This window comes from Geospiza fortis, unplaced genomic scaffold, assembly GCF_000277835.1.
Source record: "Geospiza fortis unplaced genomic scaffold, GeoFor_1.0 scaffold40, whole genome shotgun sequence".
Classification (NCBI taxonomy): Eukaryota; Metazoa; Chordata; class Aves; order Passeriformes; family Thraupidae; genus Geospiza; species Geospiza fortis.
This window is the reverse complement of record NW_005054297.1, coordinates 9,581,772-9,591,507: the sequence shown is the minus strand read 5'-3', so window position 1 is coordinate 9,591,507 and position 9,736 is coordinate 9,581,772.

Below are 9,736 nucleotides of genomic sequence, written 5' to 3'. Positions count from 1 at the left end.
TTTAATGACTATAGTGGCTAAAATCAGATCCAGACTGATACTCAGTAAAGCCTCCATTTATAAAAATCATCAGGGCTGAAGTATATCAGACCTTTTAGCTGGAAGCTTAAATTTGTTGTTCAGTGTAGTGGTAGCCAGGGAAGTGCCTAAATGCAGCAAGTAAGAGAGAAGATAAAATGGCATTGATATTTTGAAGTGATTGTTTGGGGGGTGGACTTAGAGTCTCTCATTAGGATATTTGAGTTCGGAATTAGAACGGGAGCAGCAAAAAATTGTGAAGCAGTAATTGAATGAATATGGCAATCCAGAATAAATGAAAAATAAGCCCACTTTCTTTGGTAGTGGTCTTTACTGCTAAAATATTTTGATATTCCTAACAATGTAGATAAGCTGAGTGCTGGGAAGCTCACTGTATGAAGAGATCCAACTGTCAGCATATATATATATATATATATATATCAAATTTGTGTCTCTGGGATGGTTCCACCTGGCTTTCTGTATTTTCCTTTGAGCAGATAGGCAACACTTGTTCAGGGAGTTTATGTTGCAAACTGATCTGCATCACTGCTGTGTCTTCTCAGGAGAAAAGGATGAGAGTAGACACCTTTCCTCTTAATGTACATAACTTGAGACATAGAGCCATCAACACAGGCTGCAGAGATGGATTATGCTCCTGCAGGGCAATAGTCTTATGAATAGTTTTATGAGGTGGTCCCACCTCAAAAAAGTTTCCAGCTATAAGAGAATATGCATTAAAGATGTGTGAATAACCGCAGTATAGTACAAGAATATGTGCAGTAAAATCAGAATACTACAAGCCAAGCCACAGAGACAACATACTCCAGTATACTTTGCATATGAATTGTTAAGAATTCCTCCAATGGTCTCTCTGTTTTGTAAAGCACAGGGCTTTTTAGGGATCCTGAAAGGTAAGACTAATAATAAAAAAAGCAGTCTGGAGCTCTTGAATTCAGTTATTATTGCTTGATCCAGCAATTTTTGATTCTGAGGTTTTTTGAAAATTGTATCTAGAATTTGAGCTTACTTCTATGATGGCCATTTTGCTAAACTACAGTATAATCTGTTATGATGGGCACCAAATCCACAACTGATGGAAGCCTTTTGGAACTGTCTACAACAAAAATTTACAGAATAGTGAAGTTTGTCAGAGATCATCTAGAAAAAGCTCAGCTCTGACAGATGGGTAATTTATCAGGCTCTGTTGTTGTAGATACCATCCTAAAATAGATGCATTTTGGAGGCTAGAACAATTTTGTACTAGGAAAAAAACCCCAAGTTTTTCTATTAATCTTACTACAATATAATAATAATTTAGAATTAAAGCCTTAAGTCTAAATCGCTTGTCAGTGTTTGCACCACAGTTCTGTAAAAAAGTTAATTGAATAGGATTGCAAATTATAGAAACCAGTAAGGATCAATTCAATTCAAGAATAGAAGCCAGGACAATCTGATCTTTGTTGTTTTCCTAACCTGATTGTCTTCAGTTTGTCCACATGGCTAGCAAGAACACTGCACCTGGCAATTTATTAGAGAACATTGTGGATAAAGTCAGGTTAAACAAACAAGGCTCAAATAGTGTCCTGTACTGAGTACTGTACAGTTTCCCTGAACACAGCAGATACAAGCCATTGCTCTGGTCTGTGGATTTCTGCCAGGTATGCAATGCTTCACAAAGCAGTATCTAGAAAATCCCTACTATTCTGTGTGTCTGTCTTTTCAGTAATAGCATATGCCTTTGTTTAGGTGGAAGATCTAGTTTAGATGTAAGGAGTTTCTTGTCTTGAACATTTTTCTCAAACAAAGGGTAGCAATTATAGCAGTTTCATTGAAGAATAATCCATCTCATAAAATTCCCTGTTACAGCTTTCCCATATTTCTGACAGTGCAAAAAGACCACATGGTGAATTGGAACAAGCTTTTAAAGGCAGTGTTCTGGACTGTATCTTTCTTTCCCCAAACAGGCCTTAGTCAGACTGGGAAGTATTCAGTCATGCTGTATGATTGCCTCTTGATTTTGCAGATTCTAACCCTTAGTGATGCCTTGAGAAGGCTGACCTAGAACAGAGGCTAGACAGAGTTAAAGAGTAAAGTAGGTATTTGTCTAAAGGCCTTAATGGATCTACCTTGGGCAGTTTAAGAGCCAGGCCAGGACTACACCCAAGATGAACCCAAAATGGTCACAAAAATGGATGACTGGTCACAGGGTTTCTCACTTTCATAAGTTCTGGTCCATTTGCATATTGGAGTTAATTGTCCAGTTATAGCTTTAGGTTATGAAGTTCCATCCTCCTTATTTTCTCTCTTCAGTCCACCTTTGTTTATACTTTTTGGGCCTGGAACTGGTAACAGTTGTCCTTAGACAAAGTGGAACAGGATTGTTTTGTCTAACTACCCTGTGAAGAGAACTTGCTAACACTTGATACAAAGCTCAAAGTTACACAATAAAGCAGCACAGAATCTGAAAAATACAGAAGCTAAAACTTAAGGCATCAATAGTCCTAAGAATATTGAAATATTATGCTGTTGGTCCCTTCCCCAAACACAGAGCAGACATAAAAGGTATTACATCTCCCAGCAGACTTATTTATAGGTGCCATACTATCCCTGTATCTTAATATCACTCATTCCAAATCATTTTACTCCCACAAAATTGCAGTGAAAGTGCTTTGCAGGTGTATCTACTTCTGGGTTCCCTCTTGAGTGGCACAGTACCACAGAATCACAGCAGGGTCAAGGTTGGAAGGGACCTCTTGAGATCATCTAGACCACCCTTCCTGTCCAAGCAGGGTCAGCCAGAGCAAGTTGCCTTGCAAGGACCATGTCCATTTGAATATGTCTATGGATATGAGATATCACAGCCCTTCTGGGCAACCACTACCAATGTTCAGTTAGCATCAGAAAAAAGAAGTGTTAGCTCTTGTTTAGCTCTTGTCCTGTCACTGGGCACCATTGTGAAAGGACTGGCTACCTCAGTATTTTCTCTACAGAGGAGTTGAGCTTCTGCTATAATACAGCTTCAGCTTCCAATCTTTCCATCTTTTTTTTTTTCAGTAATTACCTTCAGTTTTAGAGATGTCATCTATATCTAATGATTACCTCAGTAGCTTAACAAAAGGTAACCGCAAGAACCGGTTTAAACACCAAAAATGTAAATTCATACTTTCAAACACCCTAAAGGTTTCCTTCAATCTGTGTGATGTTTTTGCAAAATCTACGAACTGTGAAGTGTGAGTTGAATTGAATTATATAATGGTTTGGGTTGGAAAGTACCTTAAAGATCACCCACTTTCAACCCCCTGCCATGGGTGACACCTTCCACTAGACCAGGTTACTCAGGGCCCTATTCAACCTGGCCTTGAGCACTTCCAGGGATGTGGCAGCCACAGCTTCTCTGGACAACCTGTTCCAGCACCTCAGCACCCTCACAGTAAAAAATTTCATCCTATTAAACCCATTGTTAAAAGTATCTCCAGCCTTCTTGCACCCTTTTAGGCGCTGGAAGGACACAATAAAGTCTCCCAGAGCCTCAGCTCTCAGCTGCTCCTCACAGGAGAGGTGCTCCATCCTTCTGATCATCTTTGTGGCTCTCCTGTGGACTTATTCCAAGAGGTCCATGTCCTTCTTATGTTGTGGGACCCAAAGCTGGATACAGTACTCCAGATGGGGTCTCACAGGAGCACAGTAGAGGGGATGAATAGTGTCCCTTGACCTACAGACCACGTTTTTGATGCAGCCCAGGATACAACTGGCTTTCTGGGCTGCAAGTGCACATAGCTGGATCATGTCCAGCCTCTCATCCACCAGCACATCCAGGTCCTCCTCAGCAGGGCTGCTCTCAATCCATTCTCCTCACAGCCTGTATTTGTCCTTGGGCTCGCCTTAACCCATGTGCAGGACCTTGCACTTGGCCTTGTTGAACTTCATGAGGTTCACACAGACCCACCTCTCAGGGCCGCTCAGGATGACATCCCTTCCCTCCAGTGTGCTGTTTGCACCACTCAGCTTGGTGTTGTCAGCAAACTTGCTGAGGGTATGCTATAGAAGAATTCTTTTTTCCTGACCAGACAGTCCTGTCAAGTTCTATAAAGTCACGTTTTCTTTCTTACACTAAACCACTTTTAGGGTTTACAGCTCCTCTTCAAAAGGTGTGACATACTACAGCAAACATCCAGCTGCATTATACCACATAGTCAAACAAAATTTGATCAAAAGCAAATGTGCACAAGTTAAAACTCTTGCATTATGTCTATAGAGATCTTGCCCAGTTGAGAGAGCAGTCATTTCTTGTACACTCGTCAATACTCATGTTCTAATATCCGAAGTAAAAAGCATGTTTGAATGTGCTACACAAAACCAGAGTATCAATTACAATGATCAGATTTCTTTTTCCAACAATGTGATTTAGTTCTCTGTAGTCCATACAGAGATGCTGCCACATTTTATGTGATAGAATACTGATCTTCAAGTGCTGACTGACAGAGTTATGCCTTTTGATACACCTCCTCAGTAACACACGAAATGTCTTCTCTTCTTGCCATATCTTTTTTATTAGTAAATAATGCCTTGGCTTTTTAATGGATAGTGCTCTTAAATTTCATACTTAATACTAACTGAAACTGCATTTATCCATTTCAGATCAGAGGAATTTTCAGTTCATGACCAGAAAATTTTAATTCATTGCTGCTTCTTAGTTATATCTAGTAAAGTGTTTTTAAAATCCTTTGGGATCTTGTTTGCATTTTCTCTTCTCACTTCTGCACCTAATATCAAATCTGCTTGCTTGCATTTTAGCTTGTGATTTGTCTATCAGATACGGCTTCTTCTACTAGGCATTCACTTGGAAATGAAGAGGGATTCATTTTTATTTCAAGCCTGTGAGAACTGTAACAGTTGAGGGCTCTGACTCATGTTCAGAGGCATTTTGAGACTAAATGCTGAAATGGCTCTGAACATAGAGGGTGACATGAGATGTGTTTTTCCCAAGTGGCAGCAGTTTTCAGATGAATATAGCAACGTTAGCTGTTGGTAAATTTATGGCTGCAGATAGCTTATGTGAACTACAGTTGCTTATGAAGCAGTTCACTCCGTTTCTCATCTTTTCTTTGCAAGAAGGCCAGTTGAACAGCTGCTACTATGATTTCTGATCCAGAGGAAAAACAATTTTTTAAGGTTATAGCAGTATTGGTTCATGTAGACCACATTTTTAGAGGGGACTGGCCTAAGCTATTGCAACATAATGTTCCCAGTACTGATTGGATAATTATCAATGAAATTTAGTGGACTATTAACTTATGTGGTTACTAAGAACATACTATTCTAATACTAGAGAACCATTTTAGCCTAATTCAGATGGTGTATCTTTACCAGTGAGTGTTATCATTAACAATTTAGTGGCTCAGGACATATTCCTCTATTTTTAAATTGCTTTTTGCAAGCCTGACCTTATAAGCATCCCAATTGGCCTGCTTGCATTTGATAGTTATTCTAAATTACTAGTCATTTTTCTATTTAAGTGTAAAATAATCCTTGTCATCCCCTCAACTTCAGATCTCCTTCATCCATTTCATAGTTTGGAAAACTTCACTGGGCAGCTGTGGTCTGGCAGCATTGCAGCAATCCTTTGTGGTCATTTTACCTAGACTGTGGCTAACTGATCCCAAAAGTCTGTGTTGGTGTGTTGATGCTTCAGGAGCTCAAATGATCCTCCATAGATCCTCTGACAATTTCACTGGAGTTTCTTGTTTTCACTGAGCCATATTTTTTCTGTGAGTTCTGACAATTGCAGTTTGAGTGTTTGTTAAGTTTAGATCTGCACATTGACAGAAAACCTGGCAGTATACATTTGGTTCAGTGGTGATTACATGAGCAAATATTGGTAAAATTAACATAAGTACACAATGTAGCCTTTGTGCCAGCCAATTCACAGGCTTGCTGCCTAGTGTCCCAACGGGCTTTTCAATTCTCCAGAGCTTTGTGAGATGCCAGTCCAGCTGAATTCTAGGAATGCTTGCAGGCAACTTTTTTAAGGACTCAGCTTCTTTTTCCAAAACTGGATTTCCTTTTCCAAAAATCCCAGTGTTGCTGCCAAAAGGCCTCTCTTACCTTGATACTACAAGGGTATTTAATAGTCTTTTCCTTTCTGCTTCCTAGGTGCCATTTTCAGACCATTTTGCAGACCTCTTCCAAATGGCTCTTTGGTATCAAAATTTGCAGCAGAGTTTCCTGCAGATTCCTTCTTAGAATAGCATTATCTCCTTATTATGAACTGCATACAAGAAAAGAGGGAGCAGACAGAAAAGGAGTTACATTAGGAGGATTTGTCCCATTTCTAGGTCATTTTTCAAATCTGATGAAACTGCATGAATTGCAGATGAACAATTTCCACTCCTCAGAATACCTGGATGTTAGCAATACAATGCCTAGTGACATGACTTTTGCAGCAAAGATGAAAATAACATCAGCAGAAAAAGAACTTGAGAATGGGAAAAGCAATGTTCTTGGGTGTCTGTAAACAAGCTCATTCATTATTTGGCAAGTTAGATCACCAACATGATTCCTACTTTACCATTGCCTACTGAGGTAGAAAAGTTGAAAGCTAGGACTGTGATGTGGAATGTGACACCTGCCTGTTGCTTTACAAAATGCCCAACCCCACTCTACTTTCAGATTATGGATGTAGAGAATGTATAGGAACTTTTGCTCAACTTCCACCCTCCTCCACTATAAAGGGTTTTGGTAGAAGGACTATTATCACCCTGTGCTCTTTAATCAGAGTTGTCTTCATAATTTTAGCCTGGCAATGGGCAGCACAATTCTTTTAGTGTGCCAAAATCAGTAGATTCACCATTCTATACCTGTTACTACCTGATTTTGAATGCATCTCATGGCTTTGTTCCTAAAGTAGTCTATATCACTGTTTTCATCATAGTTTGACTGCCAGAATGGAGACTTCATAGAGTGAGTTGAAAATAGTCTTCATATCAGGATCTTGTTTTACTGCTGTATTGTGCACTAAATTTGTGAGTGTAAGGGGGAGCAGATGGCTGAAGTCTGGGAGTAGGAAGCTGAGATAGAATCAGTGCCTGCTATGCCTTGTTCATTTGTCCGTGGGAACCAGGAGAGCCACATTCCGAGGGATTCTCTGGCAGAATGTTTTATGTAAAATGCCCAGCTACTTTCTGCATACCTGTATGTTCTTGCTGATTTGAAAGCAATAAGCTTATACATTGTTTCTCTTGCTCCTAGTCCCTACTTTCTGTGGTTCCTGTTGCCTGCCCCTCTTCCTTGACAGTTCATACTCTGAAGTTTCACACATGAGGATAATCCTTTCACAAATCCATCCTTCATTAGGCCCATCAGCTTCCCATACTTCCAAACATAGGAATGGAAACATATGTGTTGAACAAAGAAAAATAATCAGGAAAAAATTGCTATTTTGCTGTTAAAAGGAAGTGCAAATAATGGAGGATACTGGAAAAATCCTCAGCTTTTTACTGAGACCAGGTAAATAAAACTATTTTCAGATATGCTGAGCTTTGCAGCATACAACATGGGGTGAAGAAATGAGAGTAGGGAGAGATAGCTTTTATCTCACCCAGTGGGGCTGGCTGGCCAGCCAGGTAGTGCTTCTTGCACACGTCTTCAAGGCACAATTTCAAAACATTACCAAATATAATGCAAGTACCTGGATGGGGCAATGTGAGAAATGAGCCAGAAAGATATAATGCACTGAGGTCTGAGGAGGCTGCATTTGATTCAAAGTGAGGAAGACATCTGAGCTCTAGCTGTGCCACCATTGCATACTGCTTCCTTGTAGATCACTCAGTTGTCATCACTCTCAACTCATGCCTCTCCTATATAGACTCTTTGCAGCCTCCTATTATTTCTGACAAGGCATCTCATGCTGCTGCTCAAGCTCACTTCATCTTGCCCTTCCAGTTCTAGGATTGTTCAAATTCACTTCTCCAAGAATGAATCACTGAGATTCTCTTATCAGTTTCAATGGTTCCTCCAAATATGCCTGCTATCATTTTATCAACTGCTGTTTGACCTTGTCCAAGAGCTGTTCAGCAAGAAAATACAAGTGTTCGGCATTTCTGCCTCAGCTTGGCAGAAGGAACCCTCCTCTCTGCTATTGTGCTGTTGGCATTTCTCTCCTCTCTTGTTTGAATCAGGACTAATGGTAAGCTGTGTCTGGTTTGGGGATTTCAGGATCTCAGATCTATTTTCTAGAGCAATGCCTAGCCCTGTGTATGAGGTGTGGGAGACAGACAGGCAAGACTGGTTAATGGTATTGAGAAGCTGCCTTTGCTTGTTTCAAGGGTGGCTTGTTCCTGGTGAAGGGTTAGGAGAAAGGCTGAGGGAGAGCTGGAAAGAAGGATACAGCTAACAGTTAATCATTCTTCCTATGAGTACCCTCTGACACCATTGTCTAAATTAGCTTAGTGTTTGGCCAGGACAGCCAAAGTAAACTTCAAGGCAAGCATACCTTGATATTGTCAATCTTCATAGTTCCTGTTGCAGTCCAAACTCCTGAACAGGCTGTAAAGAAACCTGTTCTCCCAGGAAACATTGAAGAGCTATAGTTTCATACTTCCAAATTAAAGGTAAGTTTTAGCATCCCTAGTACCTTACCAGAGTCTTAGTTCCCTGGATTCAGGTAAACAAGATGATACAAGTTCTGCATAGTTTAGCTTTTTTGTGCGATGGCCTGGCTTTGTGTCAGTGCCTTGCCTCCCTTTTCAGTACTGCCACTGCTTAGTTGGGTGCTAAGACATGAGAAAGGACTAAAACATGGGAAAGAAGAGGCAAGATCCACAGCAAGTCATGACTGTGACACAAAGGCAGCCTACCTCCTGACTCTCAGAAGTGGAATGGATATGTTCAGGGCCAGCTCTAACCAGGAAGAGTTGGTCTACCTGCATCTTTCAGAGAGGGGTGGCTCTGCGCACCAGTGATGGTTGGACATGCAAGGCTGCCAACTGGCAGTGCAGCCAAGACTTGGCAAAGTAGCATAGGCTAGACACTCAAATTTAGGAAAAAAAACTTTTAGAAAAAAGGCTGTTGCCACAAAAGGAAGCTTGAAAATCCCATGACAACTGCAAATAGTAATGAGAACAGCCATATGTGGGTCATATGAGACTATGTGGCACTGGTCAGAGGTATCAACTTGAGAGCACTTGCAACTTCTATCCAACTCTCCTTTCTCTAACTGCAGTACTGTCCTTGTTTCCTCGCTTGGAGGAGGTAAGCCAGCCTTGGAAATATTGGAGAACAAGATTTTCTTCCCTGTATAATCCCCACTGCATTATTGCATGGTATCACTGTCTCCAAGACAGGATATGGTCCATCCTTCTGTATTGGGAGTATGACACTCCTCTCCTTGGCTAACTGAGAAGCCACAATCTGATTTTCCTTTCTAACTTCATTCGCAGCATCTAAAATACCTATTTTGATGGATGCGATGCTTTAATTGCTTAGAAGCCCGTGAGTCACGAGCTCCTGAACAGGCTTTAAATTTCAAGATGAGAAACTAGCCTGTAAATTCCCTCGTACTTCGGTGGGGATGGCTGGGGCCAAGCGGCCGAAGTGCCCGTGCTTGTGCCGGGGGCGCGGAGCCCTGGCTGCGGGGGCTGTGGCGGACCCCAGGCACACCTGGCCCTATAGCAGCCCTGTCCCCGTGTCCTCCCCGCGCTGACCTACCGAGCTTTATTTT